At 39.4% G+C, this 24643-nt stretch overlaps 1 long non-coding RNA gene across 5 annotated transcripts in view; it reads right to left on the bottom strand.

The window, feature by feature from the left end:
- The window catches only part of LOC103349641 (uncharacterized), a 39604-nt gene extending 31011 nt beyond the window's left edge, over window positions 1-8593 (bottom strand). For 2 of the 5 annotated variants that reach the window (XR_016220285.1, XR_016220286.1), the window contains exons 1-3: window positions 8497-8583; window positions 4321-4449; window positions 3053-3155 (exon numbers count right to left, since the gene is read on the bottom strand). This is a non-coding gene — a long non-coding RNA (uncharacterized LOC103349641). Of the gene's footprint in view, window positions 1-3052; window positions 3156-4320; window positions 4450-8496 lie in introns of all 5 variants that reach the window. The other 3 variants (XR_016220289.1, XR_016220290.1, XR_016220288.1) reach the window with 3 other exon arrangements.
- Window positions 8594-24643: the final 16050 nt, after the last annotated feature.

Raw genomic sequence — 24643 nt, 5'->3', positions numbered from 1 at the left:
CTGCACCTTTGGCCTCTGGAGGGCAGTCCTAAAGGACCTGGGTAGCTGATTCTGCTATGGCAGAGACCATGCCCCACGTCCTGTGTCCAGCTGAAATGGAGTCCAGGGAGAACGGAAGTCATGGAAATGCCTAATGCTGCTTCTCTTCTGAGGAAAGTGAGGGAGAACCAGGACTGGGTTGAGGAGCAGCCAAGGGACACACAAGGCCCTGCAACAAGTTCATAGAATTTAAACATGTCAAGTTCAGTGCAAAAAATGTTGAAGTCTATGCTTAGTTTTCTCATACTACACACTTGGTGTGAACATTTTGAATATTCCTCATATGCATGGACTTCAAAAATATTTGCCAACAAATAAACTTTGAATTCCATTACCATGAACTTTTTCATAGTATGTATGTAAGTATGTATTTATTTGAAAGGAGTGTCAGAGAGAGAGAGAGAGAGACATCCTCCTTTTGCTGGTTCACTCTCCAAATGCCAGCAACAGCTGAGCCTGAGCCAGGCCAAAGTTAGGAGCCACAAAGTCCATTGGGTCTCTCACATGGGTAGCAAGGACCTAAGTACTGGAGACATCATCCACTTCCTCCCAGGCACATAGCAGGAAGCTGGAACACACAGTGAGGCAGGATGTGACTTACTCTGCTGCACCACAGTGCCCATCCCTCCATGAACATTTGAAGTAGTCTCATTTGTCTCCTGCCTGTTCCTCTCTGGGCTTAGTTCTCATGGGTGAGAGGGATGGGAAGGAGCGGGAAGCCAGGTAGTTCTTGCCTGGACACCACTCCATTCTCTCAGAAGGTGTTACCTCCCAGGTAGCCAGCAGTCCCTGAGCAGAACCCCAGCAAGATAAGGTATCAGTGAGAGAGGCTCTAAGCTTTGATTCTGAGCTGAACTCAACCCGCAGCTGGCCCACATGCTGAACTGGGTAAGAATGAACCTATTAGGGATCAGGGACCTTACCAGAGGCAGGCTAGGTGAGCCCTCAAAGGCAGGGGGGAGGGGCAGGCTTTACCGCCAATGGAAGCTATGGCAGGGGGAAGGGTTGCAAATCAGCAAGAAAGGGTACTAAGGCTCTGGGAGAAGCATCCTAAGACAAATAAAGAGGCCACACACATACCTACTGCACAATACGGAGCCAGGAAGGTCAGCATCACTCAAGACCCAGGGCTGCAGTGCCTGGGAGAGCAACCGCCAGCAGCCACTGCATACAAGGGCAAGCCCAAGGCTGGAGGCCACTCTCCCCACAACCACAGGCAACGAAAGAAGAGAAAAGGGGAAGGAAGAGTGTTGGGAACATCTGAGTATTTTTATTCAGAAGAGATTTGATACTTTCAGATAGGAGGGTTTAAATGACAGGAATGAAAGTAAACCCTTAAGTGGACTGGAGACTGGGTTCCTTTTTGCCTTCCTGATAAATGCCCAGTGATGGCACAGGGAAGTGCTAGCTAAATCACAAGCAAACATGTCCAGTGCAAAGCTGGGTGGGGGTGCCAGTGGGATCTCCCCCAGGCACACTGCGGGTCTGTGGCACTTCCCTTTGTTCCGCTCTTGCCGGAGGATCCTGTGGACCCTCAGGAAAACCTCTACCCGGGAGGCTCCGGTCCCGGTTAGGTTCCGGACTTCGAGGGGTCGGTCACGGGAGCAGCTGCAGGACTCCCCTTCCAACCCCTTTAAAAGCCCAAAGAATCCCACACTAACCACGGTTGGAGTATACTTAGCCTACTCCCCAGACAAGTTCAACTACAGAAAAAGACCTTTTTAGAAAGTTCTATGATCAACAAATAATCAGCTAAACAGTTGAAAGAGCCTGGGAATCAAAAGCGCTCTCCGCACCTTGGATTTCACTCTTTCCCAGCCTGTTTCTACTTTTCACTGGTCAGGCTTTGGGTCTTGGCTAAACTCAGATGTTCCTTGCCTCCCCCTCCCTGTTTTTGGAAACCACAGTAACTCACACAGGAGCCAAACCTCCTAACTAAAGAATAATTTACGACAGGGAGCTAGCATTTAAAAAAAAATAGATTTGGGGAAGGGGGGGAAAAGCTGGGAGGTCAGAAGTTGATTCCCGAGCAGGGTAGGCTGGCGGCCTTCTCAGGGCTGGCCTGTGGGGATGATCACGTTACAGGAAGGGCGGGTGCAGAGGCCATGAACAATGCGCCCAGCTCCTAGTCATTCCCTCATTGGCGCAGCCAAGCCTGCAGAGCCGCGGGGCTCGGCGTTCTAAGGACAGTGGCTCTGCAGCACAGCTTATTTTTCACCAGTGGGAGAGTTACTGAGACCTAAGAGTTTCCTTTGCCTCAGTGAACACAGGCCAGGCTGCTCAGACAACTGATTTTTAAATGCGTCACGTGGTTCCATTGGAAGCAACAGGCCCCAGCCGCAAAGACACTAAGTGGTGCTCTGCCAGACAGGGCCCAGTGGGCTCAATGCAGAACATGACTCATGCAACACACTGTGCACACAGGCTTGGCGTCTTCAGTCATAGGCAGAAGCTGGGGATCATAGCACTGAGTTCCACAAAGCAGGTCTGGTTCAAGGCTACAGGGCCTGACCCAGATGTGAACAAACTCAGAGCAATCTCTGACAATGGGACTTTCAGGGTCCCACTTCTAGGGTGCTGGATTCCCCAGAGACAAAGGTTGAACCAAAACTAGTGAAAACGTTGTTTCCCTTTTTGCTACTATCAAGAAAGAGTCCCTGGAGAAAGAGTTAAGTAGCTAGACCCTGGAAAATGAGAGGCAGATGCAGAAACACGTGTGCCTGGGCATAGCTCAGCCGACAAGGGTGGTTTGGACTCCTATGGTAGTGATGGCCCTGCCTCTCACTGCAGTCCCGGGATTGCTGGCCAGAGAAGGCTATCATCATACCCAGTGTCACCGCAGGCAATGGCGCTGTTGCGTCAACTCCAGAATCCTGATCCCTGGGGTAAGCCTGGGACCTGTGAGCTTAGGGAGCCACTACTATCAACAAATGGACTTCTCTGGGGATTAACTGGATTGGCAAAGAGTGGACAGGTCATGAAAACTTGCATGGTAGAATGGAATGTGGCTTACCCAGCAAGGCTGCACCGAGTGGCCAACTGCACAAGGGTGACGCCAGTCAACTCAACAAGTGTGCCCGCAGCAGTTCCCAGACGGGTTGTTAACAGAGCATATTCTGCATTTCAAAGGACAGCCATCTCTTAGAATGCTATGAGGTCTATTGCTAATCATCTAAAAGTCCTCACATCACGTATGCTACCTATTAGCCCCATAGATCTGCAACATCTAGGAAGTTTTCCCCCAGATAAAGGAAACTGATTGCATCTACTCCTTTTTCCATTATCTTTCGAATTTCAGTGAGGAAAGGAAAGTAAAAAGTGGCAGATGAACTATTCTTGTTTTAAGAGAATTAAGGTAGCTGGGAAAGTATGTTTCTCTAGACCAGTAATGATAGCCCCTGCCTGACTCCCAGAGCGGATAGTGTTTCCCACGTCATAGCACGTTGCTATGAGCATACCCTGCTGGATTCCTAACCATTCATTTGCTAAATTGTACTTTTTAAAACTTGACAAGACTTGTTTGGTTCCTGAATTATATCCTCCTCTGCATTTCTTCCTTCTGAAAGTTTTTTTTCCCCCTTAAAGGGTGCTGTTCCTTGCTTTGCTCAACTTTTTTGCAGTCAGATGTTCTCAGTGCACCTCAGGTGACGCTGCAGCTCCCAACGCTGATTTTCACATCCACGTGATTGATAGAAGACAGTGGCACCATCAGAAGGTGCTGCCATCACCGGCACCATGAATTAATAGCCAAGGAAGGGGAAGACAGTGCCAGAGCACATCAAGACCTGGCTCTGCATTTCCATTTGGGACCTCTGCTCTCTTGATTTTCCTTTTAAGAAAATGTAAGGGCCACATCAGATCCAAACCCAAGGGCACAGACTCCCAAAGACTTGGTCATTCATGGTCAGCAGTCGGAGAGGACCCCACCACATGGAGCTCATGGCATCCAACTCCTTCTCCTTACATGGACTCCACCCTCCAAAACCAGGGGGCTACAGAATGATTTTTCTTATATACATGACTATAAAGCCGCCAATGCATGCCACTTTTATTGCCATAACTTGGAGACCCGCAAATCCCACAGTGCATTACCACTATGAAAATCTCAATGGAGACTTTGACTAATATTTATTTAAAGACTACAACTTTGGAAGGGAAAGGTCTGCCTCCTTTAATACATGAGTGGAGGGAAACAAAAACAAAGAAGGACAAAATGACAAAATGAGACAGAGGTCTACAATGTACCTACTGATGCTGATCTTATTAATATTTAATACTTACCTTTAATACTTAGCTTCAGATTGTACATTGCCATAAAGAAAATGATCAGTTCACCCCCTTTTCCTTCTGTCCAGTTTTACCAGTACTGTTTGTTGAAGAGATTATCCTTACTCCACTGTCTGGGCATTTCTGTCAAAGATCAATTGGATAAATGTACATGTATTAATTTCTGGGCTCTCTATTCAGTTCCATTGATGTATGTATCTTTTGCCAGTGACAAGCTGTTTTAATTACTATAACTTTGTAATGTGCTTTGAAGTCAGGTATTATGAAGCCTTTAGCTTGATTTTTCTTGCTCAGGATTCTATTAGCTGTTCTGGTTATCTTGTAATAACTGTGACTAATACAATTGTTTTTTTATATATTATAAAGAATATCGTTGGTCTTTTTATATGGATTACCTTGAATTTGTAGATTGCTTTAGGTAGTATAGACATTTTATTGATACTGATTCTTCCAATCCTTAAGCAACAAATATCTTTCCATTTTTATGTCCTTGATGATTTTTTTCATCAATGATTGATAATTTGCATTATAGAGCTATTTCATTTCTTTGGTTAAATTTATTCCTCAATATTTTATTTTTTTGTGACTACTGAAAATGGGATTTCTTTCTTGATTTCTCTTTCAGTGAGTTCATCATTACCTTATGAAAAGCTACATTTTTATGTTTATATTATAACCTGCAACAGCTTTTGGGTGGAGTGTTTAGATTTTTCCATGTACATAATCATGTCATTTGAAATCACAGATAATTTGATTTCTTGTTTTTCAATGTTGATGTCCTTTATTTCCTTCTCTTCCCTAAGTGCTCTTGCTAAAACTTTCAGTACTATATTGTTCTAGATCAGGGGGAAATGCGTTCAGCTTTTCTCCATTCAGTATGACATTGGCTTTTGGTTTGTCATATATATCCTTTATAATTTTGAGGTATGTTCCTTCTATTTCTAATTTGTGGAGGCTTTTTGTCATGAAGGATGTTAAATCTTATCGAAAGCTTTCTCAGCATGTGTTGAGATGAGCACACTGGTTTTTTCTTCATTTTATTGATGTTATTTATGATGTTTATTGATTTGCAAATGTTGAACCATCCTCAGATTCCTGGGATAAATTCCACCTGACCATGATATATGGCATTTTGGATGTGGTTTTGGATTTGATTTGCTAGTATTTTGTTGAGAGTCTTTACATGTAAGTTCATTAAGGAAATAGGTTTGAAGTTTTCTTTTTATATCATGTCTTTGTTTGGTTTTGGTATCAAAGTAATGCTGGTCTCATAAAACGAATTTGGCAGAATTCCATCCTGTTCAATACTTTTGGAATAGTTTGAAAAGTGTTGGAGTTAGTTCCTCCTTGGATGTTTTGTAGAGTTCAGTAGTAAAGCCATCAGGTCCTGGATATTTCCTTCATGGAAAACTTGTGATTATGGCTTCAGTGCCATTGATGTTAGTGAAACTGATACCTTCCTATCCGAGATGCCATCTTAAGTCCCAGATGCCATCTTAGGCCATGGCCCCATCGCCATTTGGTAGAGTAAGTTTTGGTTTCTCTAAGTTTCAGTTTCCTAAGACCAGCCTGGTGTACCAGACATCAGGTGACCAAATGGTCCAACCATATGCATTGCTTTTGCCCCACCCAATGGAATTTGCTGTTTTTACTTTCTCGTCCCTGCTAAGCTCTATAAGGCCTGTTCTAGTGCGAGCTGTTGCTTCTCTTGTGCACGGAGGCAGCCTCGTCAGCCAACAGTAAACTTTCCCCTCACTCCAGTGTTTGGTGTGTTCTGTGGTGGCCTTTCAATTGCTTCTTATGGGTCTGTTTAGAGCTCTGTATTTTCTTAATTTAATCCTGATAGGTTATATGTATCTAGCAATTTGTCTATTTCCTTGATGTTTCCCTAGTCTTTCTCACCTTTCCTTTTCTTACTATTCTCTGGTTCTTTAATTTGTTTATTATTTTTCCTTTCACCTTTAATATCTGTGTTGTCTTCTGCACCATGAAACCTTATAAAGAAATCACACCTTTGGGGCTCGTGCTGTGGCAGAGCAAGTAAAGCTGCCACCTGCAGTGCCAGCATCTCGTATGGACACTGGATTGAGTCTCTGCTGCTCCACTCCTGATTCAGCTCTCTGCTATGTCTAGGCTCCCAGCTTCAGATAAGTCCAGCTCTGGACAATGTGGCCATCTGGGGACTGAACCTGTGGATGGAAGACCTCTCTTTCTCTCTCTGCCTCTGCCTCTCTGTAATTCTGCCTTTCAAATAAATACATCTGGAAGGAAGGAAGGAAGGAAGGAAGGAAGGAAGGAAGGAAGGAAGGAAGGAGGGAGGGAGGGAAAGATTCCCACTTTTGCAAAGAAGGAGAGCAGCTAAATGATGTTTCAAGTAGTCAGTATGATATTTGCTTAATACATCACTGGAGTTTTGCTCTATGTACTTCTTTGTCTTTGAAGTGTGTATCTGGTAAATAGTTGTATCCTGTAAGAGTGCCCAAGGGCTTATGTTTGTGTGTGTGTGTGTGTGCTTTTGTACATTCTGACAATCACTTTTAATTGGAGTGTTTATCTCATTTACATCAATTGTAAATACTGATACAGTTGACAGTGTTTCTACCATCTGCTTGTTGTTTTCCACTTGTCTCATCTGTTCTTGGTCTTTTATTCTTCTCTTACTTACTTTTTAAAAACTAAGCAAATAGTGTTATTATTCCCGTATTATACTATTTTAATGGTTATGCTGAAGGTTAAAATATATACTCATAGTTTATTATAGTTTCTCTTGAATTGGTTGCCATATTAAATTGTTTACCATGATTTTTGTTCTTATTATCATATATTTTCCTTCTTCATGTTATGAACCCAACAAGCCATTGTTATTTTGTTATTGGCTCTTTTATACAAATAGGCTTCTATGTTTGCTCACATATATGAGACAGCTTCAATAAAAGTTCATAGAAAATGTACATTATGAAAAAATATTATGGATTTAAAAAAAAGAACATTTGCACCAAAATAAGGTTACCTTTTGATTCTGTTTTCCATGAATGTTTAACAATTTCCTTATATGTCCTTTGTGGTGCTCTTCTTTTATACCTGAACATTATATAGGATGGTTTTCCCTTCCTTTTAATAACTTCTTTTAGTATGTAGAATGGATCTTTGGGAAAGAATTCTGTAGGCTGTTGGTTGTGTGATAAAGGATTTTATGCTTTATTGTTGAAGGATATATCTACTTCATGTGGAATGTAGATTCAGATGTTTGAAGTCAGGTTCTCTACAAAATAGTCTATGATGGAACTAAATGTGCAGTATATTTATCTCCCCAGATCAACCAACACTTTTGTGAAGCTGAAATAAGGGTGGCACAGGAGGACAAACCAAGCTGTGATGCAGTCATGGTGTCACAATAAACACCTCTGGTCATAGCAGGGGAGCTCTGGAGCTGAGGTCTCCCAGAAAAGTGGCCTCGACTGGGGTGAGTGGAGATGGGCTTCACACTTCAGCATCATCACCAGACTTTTGGAGAGAGTTATTTTCACCGGCTGTCTTCTTTTCTTCCCCTCCCCAAATTCCTATAAGCTGGTTTCAGTTTGTGTCTCCATGGGAACTCCATGGGCTCCAGCCAAGGCCAAAGACAAAAATTCAAAGCTAAATCCAGTCAATGCAGAAAAGAAATTTGGCAATATCTGCACAGATTTAAAATATTTATATTCACTGACCTAGCAATTCCATTTTTAGGAATAATGTTTAATGGAAAAAGTTGCAGGCAAGCGCATGCACACATACACACACAAATGTCCTTTGCAGTTTGTTTGTAATAGGAAGAAGTTGGAAACAATTTAAATGCCCATTAGTGGAAGATTGGTTATATAACAACTGTTATTTAATAAAAGTATAGTAAATATTTGCTGACTGAGTGACTGAAAGAGTAAACAGTCACCATAACAGATGCCCTCTGGACCTGAGAATTTGATAAGTTCCCAAAATGTTTTTATTAAATTTGAAAATAAAGTTCTACTTTTATGATTTCTGTTGAGATAAGTTTGGTATTTACTAAAGGAAAAAATTTATAAATATTAGAGGAAAACAAAATCAATTAGAAATGGATCAGTGAGTAAAATTAGAGAAACATAAATCAATTACAAATGAAAATGGGTAAGTAATAGGGTGCAGATTTCTTACCCTAGAGTAACTTACGTCTGTCCCCAAATGTGCTAACCTGGCGCAGTTTGTTAGCTGTAGACTCCTCTCCTCACTTCTATTTCTAACAGGATGTGCTCTAAGAGCTCTTGAATCTCAAGCATGAGCGTCTATTTATACGTGTGGATCTATCTCTGAGCTAATTTGAGAGACTGAAACTTATCTTTAATATGTTTCTGCCATTTGTATTTCATAACACATAAAAGGGAGAAAGTAGACATCATAGGTGCCAACTAAATGTTTGCTGAATGTTTGGTAGTTACCCTCAAGGTTCCCTTTGACTTGCTTCAACTGTCCTGCTCCGGTCATTCTGCGCGGTATCCTATGTGAGAAGATGGAAACCATGGAAGCCTTGTCTAAATAAACACTGAGGCTCAGGGGTCTCTGCGGGAGGAGAATGAAACCTTCCCACTCTTCAAATAAGGCCAGTGTAACAGAGCTACAGTTAGTTAGTTCTGCCACCTGACCCCCACTGTCTCTTCTCCTCTAACCTTGAATCCTGAGCTGGTATAACCTCATCCTTATATACTGACACTACCATGCCCCAATGGCTATGCTTTGGATACCCAAGTCCCTCACATAATCATGCATACAGTTTCACAGTTGTAACCAAAAATGTGCCGAGGTTTCCTATTTCAAAAATAAAAATAGTAACTTTACCCAGGAATGACTAGCTTACAATGCACTGCGAGTCTTTAAGTGGACAACTGGATAAGTTTTGATATTATCACACACATTACACATCTTCTTGAGTTCCGTTGTTTTTAAAATATCATTATTATTATTATCTTTTAAGTATTTATTTAGTTATTTGCAAGGCAGAGTTACAGATAGAGTGTGGCAATGGGGGAGGGGGAGAGAGAATGAATCGATCTTCCATCCACTGATTCACTCCCCAAATGGCTGCAACTGCCAGGGCTGGGCAAGGCATAAGCCAGGAGCCTGGAACTCTGTCTGGATCTCATATGTGGGTGGAGTGGCCATGTACTTGGGCCATCTTCCACTGCCTTTTCAGGCACATTAGCAGGGAGCCGGATCAGAAGTAGATCAGCCAGGACTCAAATTGCTGCTTATGTGGGATTCCAGTGTTTCAGGCTGCAGCTTGACCCGCTGCGCTACAACACCAGCTGCTCCTATGTTCCTTTATAACCCATTTCCTTCTGCTTGCTCCTGGGTTTCTGAGGGCGGCAGTTGATCTTCTGTCACAGAAGTTTAGTTTGGTTTCTAAAATTTTGTGCAAGTGGTCCTCAGTTTTATTGAGCCTCAGCCACGTCACTGAGTATATCAAGTTCTTACATTTTATTACTGAGTACTGTTCTAGTGTGCCTATTAGCCAGAGAGGAGCTGGAACACACAGCGCTCTAAGGAAATTCAGTTCCATTCTCATGAGGCTCAAGACACTCCTAGGTGAACAAAGATGGGTGTCTTCTTCCTTACCTGGGAATGGGCATGGAAGAGACCAGCAATATCTACTGGTTTCCTTTAGTTTCCTTCTTCTGCTATCTTTGTGTTTAGTATACTCCCTTTCCTTCTGCTCAAAATATTTCCCACTTTTGCTTTCTATTTCTCATTTGACCCATGGGTTATTTGTTAGTTATATGGAAAATATTTGGGTGCTTTAGGTATTTTCTATAATTAATTCTGGTTGAATTCCTTTGTATCAAAGAACATATGAAGTGTAACCTGAATCCCTTCACATTTATTAAAATGTGTTTTATGGCACAAAATATGATGTACAAGGATACTTAAAAAGTTTGTGGAAAATGGAATAAAAGACTAAGGATTTTTTTTTTTTTTTTGCTGCAAAAAAAGCATTGCAATACTTGGATGGTTTTTCCATTACCCACACTTCCAATACCCTTTGTATTCTGCTACTTCATGCGTAATATAAAGACTTTACAACACCATGCTTTCATTTCTTCCTTGCAGTTCAGTATCATGCACATTACTGATACAATTTAAAAGTCCCTAAATTGCTAGTACTTTTGTCTAAATAGTAATTTATATTATAAAATATGTAAAAATAATAAAAAACATTTACCCCCATAAATACTATTTTTGAACTCTTCAACAGATATGTGCATCAAAAAACAAGTACAAGAATGTTATCATTTGTGGTGACCCTGAACTGCAGATTACACTCATCAAGAGCAAAAAAGATAATAAATAGTGGAATATTCAATAATTTAAAGATTAACATGACATTGAAGAAGAAAAAAAGAAACTACTGTTACTGCTGTTACTTGTTGCGGTAAGGATGACTCTCAAGTATTTAATATTGAATGGAAGACGACAGACACAAGAGAGTACAGGATACAAATTTACTCTATTGATATAAATCAAAAATGAAGAAAATTAGTTGGTTGTGATTGAAAATCCGAGTCTGGGGGTTGGCATTATCCTAGCACCTGAGTTCAGTTTCTGGCTCTAACTCCTGGCTCCAGGTTCCTGCTAATGCCGATGCTGGGAGCAGTGATGATTGCTCAAGTAATTGGATTCCTGTCACTCCATGGAGATCAGGACCGAGTTCCCAGTTCCAGACTTCAGCCCTGACCCAGCAGCAGCTGTTGTGGGCATTTGGGGGAATAAATTAGTAGATGAGATATCTCTCTCTCTCTCTCTCTCTCTCTCTCTCTCTCTCTGCCATGCAAAGAAATTTTTCTTAAATAGCAGAATCTGACTGCCTTTGGGAGCAGGCCAGTCCCTAAAGGGAAGTGAGTCATGTGTAAATCTTGATTTAAACAACGAATACAGACATGCAGGAACAAAAGGGAGAAAATGGTTTCCGTGAAACTATCAAGAATAAAAATGAGTGTTTTTCAGAGGTTAAAACAGCAGTAAAATACTTCTGGCCCTCTTCAGAGACAGTGTCTTTTTTTTTACAATAAGGAATTTTATAATTGGTATCATAAAGGCATAAACTATATAGAAATTCACTCTGAACAGTGGAAAATGAAGATGATAATCTGGTTTTAAAAACTATGGCATATTCTTTTTTTTAAAGATTTATTTATTTATTTTAAAGAGTTTCACAGAGAGAGAAGGAGAAGCAGAGAGAGAGGTCTTCCATCCAATGGTTCACTCCCCAGTTGGTCACAACGGCCGTAGCTGCACCAATCCAAAGCCAGGAGGCAGGAGCTTCTTCTGGGTCCTCCCCATGGGTGCAGGGGCCCAAGGACTTGGGCCATCTTCTACTGCTTTCCCAGGCCATAGCAGAGAGCTAGATCGGAAGTAGAGCATCCAGGTCTTGAACCAGTGCCCATATGGGATGCCAGCGCTTCAGGCCAGGGCGTTAACCCACTGCGCCACAGCGCAGGCCCCAGCATATTCTTAAGATGTAATAATTTTCCTGCAAATAAAGCAAGTAGAACATAATGATGGAAAATAAGTATCAGCTATGAGCAGACAATTCAGAAAATAAAAAATACAAATTATCAACTAACTATGAAAATAATGTTTATAAAGAAAGGAAGATAATAGAAAATATAACAAGACATCACTTTTAACTTATCAAAATCTGGAGTTTTTTTTAAAAAGAAAATATTTATCATATTTAAGAATAAGGAAATAAAGTTCTTTCGTGCATTATTGGAAACAGAATAAACACAACTTCTCTAGAAAATAATTTGCAGAAGTCAGGGCCGGCACTGTGCTTCAGTAGGTTAAGCCTCCACCTGCAGGGATGGCATCCCATATGGGCTCCAGTTTGAGTCCCGGCTGGTCCGCTTCCAATCCAGGTCACTGCTGATTGTTGAAATCAGTGGAGGATGGTTCAAGTGCTTGGGTGTCTGTGCTCACAGGGAGACCCAGAGGAGTCTCCTGCTCCTGGCTTCGGATTGGCTCAGCTCCAATCATTGTGGTTATGTGGGGATTGAGCCAGTGGATGGAAGACCTCTCTCTCTGTCTCTTCTTTTCTCTGTTTATAACTCTGCATCTCAAATAAGTCGTTTTTAAAAAAGAAAATAATTTACAAACGTCTTAAATGAATATACTCATAATTACATGGTTTTAATAAGAATTTTTCCAGGAATATGTGTACATATATTTATGATAGTGAATCTATAACATCAGAAAGTAAAGACAACATGTGAAACAAAATTCTGCTTTCAAAAACGTGCATTTATGTCCACATAAAAGTATCTACAGAGATCACTAAAATATAAACAGAGATAATATCTAAGGTAGAGATAGTAGTATGGGTAAGTTATATATTTCTCTTCATTTCCTTTTATTTATATGTTCTAACTTTTGAAAGCTATTTTATTTCTTTAAATGTTTATAATATATAACCCTGAGTTTATGTTTTTGAAAATTTCAAATATATTTAATAAGCATATGCATTTATAAATGACTATAAACAAAATTATCATTGTATTTACCACATATCTCTTAATGATACCATTTGAGTTATTAATATTTTTAATGTTTTTGATTTTTTTCTTACAAGGAGCCCTTATTTCTTCTTATAATGAAAAAATTTTAAGTGAGCAGGGCATTTAACAAAGTACTAACAGAAACTGTGTATTTATAAACATGCATTTCAGGAAAACACAAAAAGCAATATGGCCCACAATGGAAAAAGACAATGCCAAAATTACTCAACTATGAAAGAGATAGATCAGAAAGAAACAGAAAAAATAAGGTAGAGAAGAAGAGAAAGAGTCATCTAAAAACCTGTGTACAGAAAGACCTCCACCGTTCCAGAGTTAACCTAGCTCATTACTGACTGGGCAGATTCATCGAGCCTCAAAAGCAAAAATATTTATAACACTGCAAAAACATCTTCCAGGTAACAGCTCTTTATCTCTCATATTTTTCCTGAGGACATGGGAGCTTTCTTGAGACTCAAATGGCCAAAACTTCTAAACCAGAAGACATTTACTCTCAGCTCCTGGGAATAATATAATTTTGTCTATTGCACCTTGCATTGCTCAAATATTTTGAACACAACTCTGGCTATTTTTTAACCAAACTAACAAACCCTGTGGTTGTGCATTGGCAAGAATTGCACACAAGAGCCCCCTCATAACATATTCTAAGTTTTAGGATCCATTTAGAACTTGATGACATTCTGACTGAAAGAACCAATTTGTTTCTCCTTGCACTTTGCCCTGGTATGTGATGAAATGTGGCTGAGAGAAACGGCTTATCTAACCCCTGGATGACTGAAAACTCTTTTGTCATGTGGTAACTTGAAAGCTGTTTTAAATTTAGAGTATATTTTAGTGACTAGTGGTTAGAAAATGCTGCCCACATGCAACAGGTCCTTATCTTGTTCCTCCATATCAGTAGTTTTCAGAGCATGGTTGCTGGGCCAGCAGCAGTGTTAAAAGTACAAATTTTGGGACTTCACACTACTACGGAATCTGAAATTCTGGGGCAAGAGCATAGCAATCAATGACTTAAGCCTTCTATATGATTTCCATGGTTGCTAAGGTTTGAAAATGACTGCTCTAAATGACCTTCATTGCAAATTCTTAAAGATCTACTTAGAGGTCAAAGGACATGGTCATCAACAAAGATAGGAAAAAAGTTTCTTCCATGATAAATTTGTGGAAATTTGCAGCGTTGGTTTTTACATTTGTTACCTCAGGAATATGAGAATTCTGATATTTATCGTACCAAAATTCTTTTGATCATAAACAATACAGTGACATGTCAGAAGCAAAAACTCCATGTCAATGCATTCTTATTTAACACAAGACTTGATGAAGATAACAAAATTTTATTCAAAGAATCTTGGTCTAGTTAATCTGCCATTCTATATTGTCATGTCATATATCTCTATATCCTGTGTTTGTGTTCATTAAGTTGGGTCCATGCTAACCCTAAAGCCATGAAATCCTAGATCCCGCCAACACTAGTATTATAATAATGAGTTGTCATCACCATACAGTTCAAAAATTATAGTTTTAAATGATTTTGTGTGATAACTTAGATGAGTTGGGCAATAGAGAGATTAAAAAATTCAGGGGCACACATTGCCAAATACACCCAAATTTTGTAGATTATAGTTAGCTGGACTGAATCTACATTGTGCAGCAAAGATGCTTTCCAGAAAAGGGAACCATTTATACATCTTTGTGGAAAGGGGTAACATTTCATAAGACGCTTGTGTTCATTTCTAGTTGTACAAAAATAAGTAGGGAAAATGCATCAGAAGGTTGACAAAGAAAACCAATTTTGTTTTAGAGTCAATCTCTGCAATCTTTAGAGAATTTGAGTATTTTAAAATTTTAAAGCAATGTTCCAGATCTCTGTTGGAATTACACATTTATTGCACTCACAAGATGGCAAATTCACAAAAATCTGTGGGGTAGTTCATTTCTGCTCTACATGACCTCAGCTGGGAAGATTCAAAACCTGGGGCTGTAGTGAGTGAACACTCATTTCCTCCCATGTCTGATGATTGATCCTCGCTGTCAGTTGAATATTTGATGGGTTTGCCAGCCAAACAAACCCTTGTCCCTTCATGTGGCCTGGACTTCCAAGGGTGAGAGCCCTGAAAGACCTCCCAAGTAGAAGCCATATTGCCTTTCGCAGCCTGACCTCTGAAGTCAAGACTGGACAGACTTCTGCCATACACCATTGGTCACAGCATTCATCGTTCTTCCCAGGATATGGAAAGGGAATATATACCCTCTTTCTTGAAGGGCGACTAATATTCTTGAAGAGCATGTGGGACTGGAATTATAGCTAGGACAACTTTTGGACAATGTCGTATGCCACAATCCACTCTCTAGCTGGAATAACTCACAGGTCTTCCCAAAACATGTGTATGAGTAAGCATTCAGATGATTGTACGGTGCATACTCAGAACTGATCAGTCGATTTTGAGTAGAGTAGAAGAAAGCCATCCCAACTGAGCCCTGCCCAAGTTACAGATTCATGAGTAAAATAAATGCTTTGTTTAAACCATTGTTTGGAAATGGTTTGTTATGCAGATGAAAAAGACACAGATTCTCAACCTTTCTCCCTGGCTGGACACAATCACAGGATATAATGGCACAAGAGACACTTGGCTCAACTCAACAGTTGATTTGAAAAATTAGGCTGATTTTCAAGTTCTCAATCATTCTGTTTTCCAAAAAGAATTTTGGAATGCAAGGAAGGGAGACTTATTATAGTGATAACCTTGAATTCACCTAAATTTATGCAAAATTAATATATGACTCACACGTTTTGGTACCTTGCCTGTTACTTGTGACACACTTCAAACTGATGACACCCCGGGGTGTTACAAAACATAGGTTGAAAAGTCACTGGCTTAGACACTGTTGGAGGTTAAAGTGGCTTCAGAACAGTTGAACAAATGACCTCAAAGTTAATGAATGAATTGAAAAACCTGAGATTAGTTATTTCTTTCTTTAAAGATGGTTTGTGTTTGATAATTTGTTGCTGGCAAGATGGAAGCATTTGTAAAAGGAATGGGAAATGATGACAGTATGAATGAGTGACTTTTCCTGTCCATGGTGCAGGAACCATCAAGCACTGCTCTATCACCAGTCACCTGGTACAAGGCTCAAGTTTCCCATAAATACAATGGCCATACTTCTCATTGTACCTTGCACAACTTCAGAATTCTGTCCTATTCCACATTCTTCACCTACCCCCAAAATTTTGAATGATAATTTGTGTGGTCATTATGTTTATAAATAAACTGTTCAGAAAATGGCTTGTGGGTGTATGGGAAGTTTTATATTAACTCTGAAAAAATCTTTGCAAAACTTCTAAGAGAATGGATCTGGTTAGTGTATTTTACATCCCAATGGATAGTTCCCATTTGCAGTCAACAGACAGACTCATGTTCACACTGTATGGACATTCAAATAACTGTTGTCTTCCTGACAGTCTCCTGGTGGCCTGCAACGTTACATCTGGTGGCTACAACCGAGCAAAAAGCAGAATTTTCACAAGAAACACTTATTATCGTTTTTCCTGTGCTCTCGTTGGAACTTTAAAATTAACTTTTAAGTGTTTTTTAAAATTAATTTGTGGAGCTGGAGCTGTGGCAGGTAAAGCTGCTGCCTGCATTGCAAGCGTCCCATATGGGCACCAATGGAGCCCGGCTTCTCCACTTCTGATCCAGCTCTCTGTTATGACCTGGTAAAGCAGTAGAAGATGGCCCAAGTCCTTGGGCCCCTCTACTCATGTGGGAGACCCAGAAGAAGCTCCAGGCTCCTGGCTTCGGATCAGCATAGCTGTGACTGTTGCAGCCAATCAGGGAGTGAACCAGCAGATGGAAGACCTCTCTTTCACTCTCTGCCTTTCCTCTCTCTGTGTAACTTTGACTTTCAAATAAATAAATAGTTAAAAATAAATAGGTAGATAGATAAATAAAACTTACTTTCTTGGGATTTTATACTCCCTTTATAACAGTAGGCAAAGAAACTGGGAAGAAAAATTCTGTCCAACTTTCTACTGACTGAGGAAATTTGCCTTTGAAAGAACTGGCACCTTGTAAAAGAACCTTAACTATGCCACTTCCACGGAAACCCCTTACTTGATGATCATCCCCATAAAGCAGAATATTTTAGTGGGTTACCTTTTTCAAAATTTTATTTAAGTTGTACAAGTTTCATGTGTTTCATATATACAGATTTAGGAACATAGTGACACTTTCCCCACCCCCATCCTCCCTCTCACCCACACTCCAACACTTCCTTCTCCTCCCTCTAACAAACTCATTCTTAATTTTCTAAAAAAAAATTTTAATTATTTATTTTAAAGGTAGTTACAGGAAGTGAGAGGGAGAGACAGAGTGAAAGGTCTTCCATCTGCTGATTCACTCCCTAAATGGCCAAAATAACTAGAGTTAAGCCGATTCAAAGCCAGGAGCCAGGATTTACTTCTGGGTTTCCCACATGAGTGCAGGGGCCCAAGCACTTGGCCCATCTTCTACTGCTTTCCCAGGCCAGAGGAGAGAGCTGGATTGGAAGAGAAGGGGCTCATACTAGAACCGGTTCACATATGGGATGCCCAGCGCCCAGGCAGAGGATTAACCTAGTGTGCCACAGCATCGGTGCCCCCTTCACTTTTAATGTTTACAGATTTGCTTTCAGTTTACTTAATTTTCATATAGCTAGTGCTACACTAAGTAAACTATTTCAACATATATAAATGAAGAGAAAAAAAAGCTACTCATCAAAGGAAAAGACAGGTACTATAAACAACCATTGAATCTCAAAATGTCTATTCCAGTCCAATACATTAAATATCATGTATTCTATTGCTTACCTCAGATCAGGGAAAACATGATATCTGTCTTTTTAGGACTGGCTCATTTTACTAAGTATAATGGTTTCCAGTAGTGTCCATCTCATTGTAAAAGAGAGGATTTCATTTTTTTTTAACAGCTGAGTAGTACTCCTTAGCATATATGTACCACAATTTGTTTATCTGATCAACAGGTGATGGACATCTGGGTTGTTTCCATATCTTAGCTACTGTCAATTGTGTGCCAGTGAACATGGTGATACAGATAACTCTTTCATATACTGGTTTATTTTGTTTTGGGTAAATTCCCAGGAGTGGGATGGCTGGGTCATATGGTAGGACTACATTCAGATTTCTGAGGTATCTCCATACTGTCTTCCACAGTGGCTGTACTAGTTTACATTCCCACCAGCAGTGGACCAAGATACCTTTTCCCCTCATATGCATTAGCATTTGTTGTTTGTTGATTTCTGTATGAGAGCCATTCCAACTGAAGTGAGGTGTATCCTTACCATGGTTTTTATTTGCATTTCCCTGATGGCTAGTGATCCTGAGAATTTTCTCAAATGTTTGTTAGCCATTTGAATTTCCTCTCTTGAAAAATGTCTGTTCAAGTCCTTTGCCCATTCCTTAATCTGATTGTTTGCTTTGTAGTTGTTGAATTTCTTGAGCTCTTTATAGATTCTGCATGTTAACCCTTTATCAGGTGCACAGTTTAAAATATTTATCACTGATCTGTCAGTTGCCCCTTCACTTTGCAGAGTGTTTCTTTTGCTGTACAGAAGCTTCTCAGCTTGATGTACTCCCATTTGTCAATTTTGGAATGATTGCCTGTGCTTCTGAGATATTTTCCAAGAAGTCTTTGCCTATGTCAATGTCTCACAGAATTTTTCCAATGTTTTCTAGTACTTTGATAGCATCAGGTCATAGATTTAGGTCCTTAATCCATTTGAGTGGATTTTTGTGTATGTTGTAAGGTATGGGTCTAGTTTCATACTTTTGCATGTGGAGATCCAGTTTTGCCAGCACCATTTGTTAAAGAGTCATTGCTATAGGAATTCATTTTAGCTTCTTTGTCAAAGATAAGTTGGTTACAGATGCATATATTGATCTCTGAAGTTTCTGTTCCATTCCATTGGTCTACAAGTCTGTTTTTGTGCCAGTAGCGTGCTGTTTTGATCATAAATGCCCTGTAGAATGTCTTGAAATCAGGCATTGTGATGCCTCCAGCTTTGTTTTTATTCCGTAAGATTGCTTTAGCTATTCGGGATCTCTTCTGTTTCCATATGAATTTTAAGATCATTTTTTTCAAGATCTGCAAAGAATGATATTGGTATTTTGATTGGAATCATATTGAAATGTAAATTGCTTTTGGTAGCATGTATATTTTGATGATGTTGATTTTTCCACTCCATGACATGAAAGATTTTACTATTTTTTAAATACCTTCTATTTTTTCTTCAGTGTTTTGTAATTTTCATTGTAGAGATCTTTGACATCCTTGGTTAAATTTATTCCAAACTATTTAATTCTTTTTGGAGCTATTGTGGATGGGATGGATCTTAAAAGTCCTTTATCAACCATGGCATTGTGTATACAATGGCTATTGATTTTTTTCCTTGTCGATTTTATATCCTGCTACTTCACCAAACTTTTTTTATGTGTTTCAATAGTCTTTCAGTGGAGTCTTTTGGATCCCCTATATATAGGATCATGTTATCTGCAAATAGGAATAATTTGGTTTCCTCTATTTCAATTTGTATCCCTTTGATAGATTTTTCTTTCCTAATGGATCTAGCTAAAATTTCCAGGACTATATTAACTAGTAATGGTGGGAGTGGGTATCCTTGTCTGGTTCTAGTTCTTAGGGAAAATGCTTCCAGCTTTTCCTCATTCATTGGATGCTGGCCATGGGTTTGTCTTAAACTGCTTTGCTTGTGTAAAAAAAATGTTCCTTCTATACACAATTTGCTTAAAGTTTTCATCCCGTAAGGATATCGTATTTTATGAAATGTTTTCTCTGTATATATTGAGAGAAAAATATAATTTTTATACTTCAATTTGTTAATGCAACATATCACATTGTTTGATTTGTAGATATTGATCCATCCCTGCATACCAGGGATAAATCCCTCTTAGTCTGGGTAATTGATCCTTCTGATTTGCTGGATTCCATGAGCTAATATTTTCTTGAGGATTTTTGCATCTGTTTTCATCAGGGATATTGTTCTACAGTTCCTTTTTCTGTTGTGTCTTTTGTGGTTTAGGAGTTAAGGTCACTTCATAGAAAGAGTTTGGGAGGATTCCTCCATTTCAGTTGTTTTGAATAGCTTGACAAGGATTAGAATTAGTTCTTCTTTAAATGTGGCTAGAATACAGCAGTGAATCCATCTGGTCCTAGGCTTTTCTTTGTTGGGAGGGTCTTTATTACTTTCATCTTGGTTATTTGTGTTTTTTTTTTTTTTTTTTTTAGGTTTTCTATGTCTGCATGACTATTTTGGTAGGTTGTGTGTGTCCAGGAATATATCTACTTCTTCTAGGTTTCCCAATTTGTTGGCATACAGCTCTTTGTAGTAATTCCTCATGATTTTTTTTATTTCTGTATTATATGTTGTTACATTCCCTTTTTCATCTCTGATTTTATTGTTTTGGGTCTTGTCCCTCTTTTTCTTTTGTTAGTTGGGCTAATGGTATATCATTTTGCTTTTGTTTTTCAAAAAACCAACTCTTGATCATTTCACTAATCTTCAGCATTTTTGTTTCAATGTTATTTATTTTTCTCTAATTTTAATTATTTCATTTCTCCTACTAATTTGGGGTTTGGTTTATTGTTGTTTTTCTAAGTCCTTGAGAATCATTGATAGTTCATTTATTTGGTACCTTTTAATTTCTCCATGTAGGCACCTTCCCTCTTAATACTGCTTTTCCTGTATCCCATAAGTTTTAATATTATGCACTGTTGTCATCTTCATTTGTTTCTTGAAATTTTTTGATTTTTCTTGATTTCATCTATGAATGACTATTTGTTCAGGAACATGTTTTTCAGTCTCCACATGTTGACATATGATCTAGATATCCTTGAGTTGTTGATTTCGTGCTCCATTCTACTGTAGTCAGAAAAGATGCATGGTATTATATTGATTTTTTAATTTGTCAATAATTTATTTTATGGTCTAGCATATGGCCTATCCTAGAGAAAGTTTCATGCACTGATGAGAAGAATGTGTATTCTACAACTGTGGAGTGAAGAGTTCTGTAGATATCTTAGAGTGACAGGATATATAAAATCAACAGACAAAAATCAATATACCTTTGTATACAGACAACACCATGGCTGAGAAATAAATTCTAAGATCAATGCTATTCACAATAGTCACAAAAATATTAAACGCCTTGGAATAAATTTACCAAGGATGCCAAAGATCTCTATTATGAAAATCACAAAACATTAAAGAAAGAAATAGAAGACACAAAAAGTGGAAAAATCTTCCATGTTCATGGATTGGAAAAATCAGTATCATCAAAATTTCCATACTACCTAAACCAATTTACAGATTTAATTTGATCCCAATCAAAATATCAAGGGAGGAAACCTGTTAAAGTGAAATGAACACCATGAGAAATGGTGACCCGATCAGCCCTCACCCCGACTGCCGATGAGCAACTTGATATGTTATCCCTCCCAGCATTTTCTTTGTTTGTTCTATTTAATACCCTTGGCTGAATACTGTAATCAATACACAATTCTTCCCAAGTGCTGAAACTTGACTGAAAAGTGATCACCATTAAATATAAGAGTGGGAATAAGAGAGGGAAGAGACATGCAATTCAGGACATGCTCAAGCTGACCCACCTCAAACAGTAGAGTTAGAAACATACCAGGGGATTCCAACTCAATCCCACCAAGGTGGCATGCACCAATGCCATCTCACTAGTCCCAGTGATCAACTTCCGTTCACAATTGATCATAATGATAGGACTAAGAACCAAAGGGATCACATAAACAAGACTAGTGTCTGCAAACACCAGCTGATAGAATAAAAAAGGGAGAGAATGATCCAACATGGGAAGTGAGATACACAGCAGACCCATAGAATGGCAGATGTCCCAAACAGCACTCTGGCCTCAGAATCAGCCCTCAAGGCATGCGGATCTGGCCGAAAAGCCCATGAGACTTTGAACACTTTTTATATTAAAGTCTACTTTGTCTTATACTAAGATGGCAACACCTGCCTTTTTTGCTTTCTGTTAGCATGGGATATTTTTTCTATCTTTTCACTTTCAGTTTGCATATATTTTTGTTGATGAGATGCGTTTCTTGTAGACAGAAAATAGATGTGTTTTGTTTTTTAATCCATTCAGACAGTCTGTATCTTTTAACTGGACTGTTGAGGCCATTTACATTCAAGGTGACTATTGATAAGTAACAACTTGTCCTGCCATTTTCCAAAAAAATATTCCTGTTGTCTACTTTGGATTTCTTTTCTACTTTACTTTATTGGAGATTTTCTGCCTTTACATTCTTTTACAATTATGGCTATCTTTCTGAATTTCTGTGTGTAGCACAGTCTTAAGTACCTTTTGTAAGGCTGGATAAGTAGTGACACTTTCAATTTCTGTTTATTATGGAAAGTCTTTAATTCACTTTCATTCATAAATGAGACCTTTGCAGAATACAGTACTCTGGGTTGACAGTTTTTTCTTTTATCACTTGGACTGTATCTCCCATTCCCTTTTTTTTTTTTTTTTTTTTTGACAGGCAGAGTGGTCAGTGAGCCATTCCCTTCTAACGTGTAGAGCTTCTGATGAGACTCATCCATGAGTCTAACTGGAGATCCTCTAAAAGAAAGCTGGCATTTCTCTCATGCATATTTTATAATCTTTTCATTTTGTTTTACCATGTAAAGTTCGACTACAATGTGTCATGGAGAAGATCTTTTCTGGTTATGTCTGTTAGGAGTTCTATGTGCTTCCTACACTAGGATGCCCCTTTCTTTCTCCAAATTTGGGAAGTTTTGATTTCACTAAATAGGCCTTCTAGTCAATTCTCTCTTTCCATAACTTCAGGAACACCTAACACCAGTATGTTGGGTCATTTGGTAGCATCCCATAAATCTCCAACAGTGTTTTTAAGTTTTCTATTTTCTTCTTCTTTTTCTTCTTTTTCTTCTTTTTTTTTTTCTTCTTCTTCTTCTTCTTCTTCTTCTTCTTCTTCTTCTTCTTCTTCTTCTTCTTCTTTTTGGTCTGATTGTAAGATTTCCAAAGATTTGTCTTCTAGTTCAGATATTTGTTCTTCTGCCTTGCCAAGTCTGCTGTTAATGCTTTCCACTGCATTTTTATTTGATCTAATGAATTCTTCAATTCAAATATTTCATTTTAATTTTCTTTAAAATTTCAATTTCTATGGAAAATTTTCATTCATGCCAAATAAGGCTTTCCTTCTTTTTTATTTTTGACAGGCAGAGTTAGACAGTGAGAGAGACAGAGAGAAAGGTCTTTACTTTTTCCATTGGTTCACCCCCCAAATGGCTGCTACGGCTGGCACGCTGCAGCCAGCGTGCTGTGCCTATCCGAAGCCAGGAGCCAGGTGCTTCCTCCTGGTCACCCATACAGGTGCAGGGCCCAAGCACTTGGGCCATCCTCCACTGCACTCCTGGGCCACAGCAGAGAGCTGGACTGGAAGAGGAGCAACTGGGACAGAATGCAGTGCCCCAGCTGGGACTAGAACCCAGAGTACCAGTGCCGCAGATGGAGGATTAGCCAAGTGAGCCACAGCGCTGGCTATGGCTTTCTTTAGTTTGTAGATTTGCTTCCGATTGCTTTTGAGCAACCCTATGATGAATTTTTTGAATTCTTTTTCCATTATTTCCTCAGTCTCTTTATCTTCACATTCTAATATTGAAATGTTGTTGTGGCCGGCACCGTGGCTCACTTGTCTAATCTTCCATCTGCAGCACCAGTACCCCGGGTTCTAGTTGGTTGAGGCACCAGATTCTGTCCTGGTTGCTCCTCTTCAAGTCCAGCTCTCTGCTGTGGCCCGGGAAGGCAGTGGAGGATGGCCCAAGTGCTTGGGCCGTGCACCCACATGGGAAACCAGGAGGGAGTACCTGGCTCCTGGCTTTGGATTGGTGCAGCACACCGGCCGTAGCAGCCATCTGGGGGATGAACCAGCAGAAGGAAAACCTTTCTCTCTGTCTCTCTTTCTAACTCTGCCTGTCAAAAAAAAAAAAAAAAAAAAAAGAAGAAGAAGAAGAAGAAAAGAAAAGAAAAGAAAGAAAGAAATGTTGTTGTGTTCCTTTGTGGGGATCATAGTATCTCCCTTAGTCTTGCTTCTTGAATTTCTGATCTGATTTTTAGGCATTTGTGGAGCTGATTGTTTTTCTATGATCATTTTTATCTTTGAACTATACCTCTGTGGCTTAGTGAAGTGGCTGCACTTCCAGTGAATACCAAGAGGTGAGTGGTGGGTGTGGCCAGAGGGCTCTGGCCAGTGCTCCAGGGTGGGGTGAGTATACAGGATGACATCCTGGACAGGGTAACACCCTGGTAAGATCTCAATGCCAGGGTGTTAGTCCCCAGTGTGTTCCACGCCATGAACCACACAAATGATCTGCACAATCTTTATTCGGAGCACCGTTTCTGATTTAGTATGAGTTTTTGATGCTTTTGCTTTAGGTCTGACATATTTTCAGAGGGTTCAGCCCCCAGAGTGCTAAACCAATCTGTTTTTGGTATCCACTCAAATGATGTCACCCATTGTACAAGTAGGGGCCTTCTCAGTTCAGCAAACCCCACAGTACCTCTAGCTCCCACTTGGTGATGACCTTTCATGTTTCTAACAGAAGCAAGTTCTGATAATTAAATCATCAGACTTGAAGTTTGCATGCCTCTTATTAAAAATGTTCTTGGAGTA

This window comes from Oryctolagus cuniculus, chromosome 14, assembly GCF_051225735.1.
Source record: "Oryctolagus cuniculus isolate XC-2025 breed Fujian yellow rabbit chromosome 14, ASM5122573v1, whole genome shotgun sequence".
NCBI classification, from domain to species: Eukaryota; Metazoa; Chordata; class Mammalia; order Lagomorpha; family Leporidae; genus Oryctolagus; species Oryctolagus cuniculus.
Note: the sequence above shows the minus strand (reverse complement) of the source record. Positions and strands in the feature narration are given on the sequence as shown.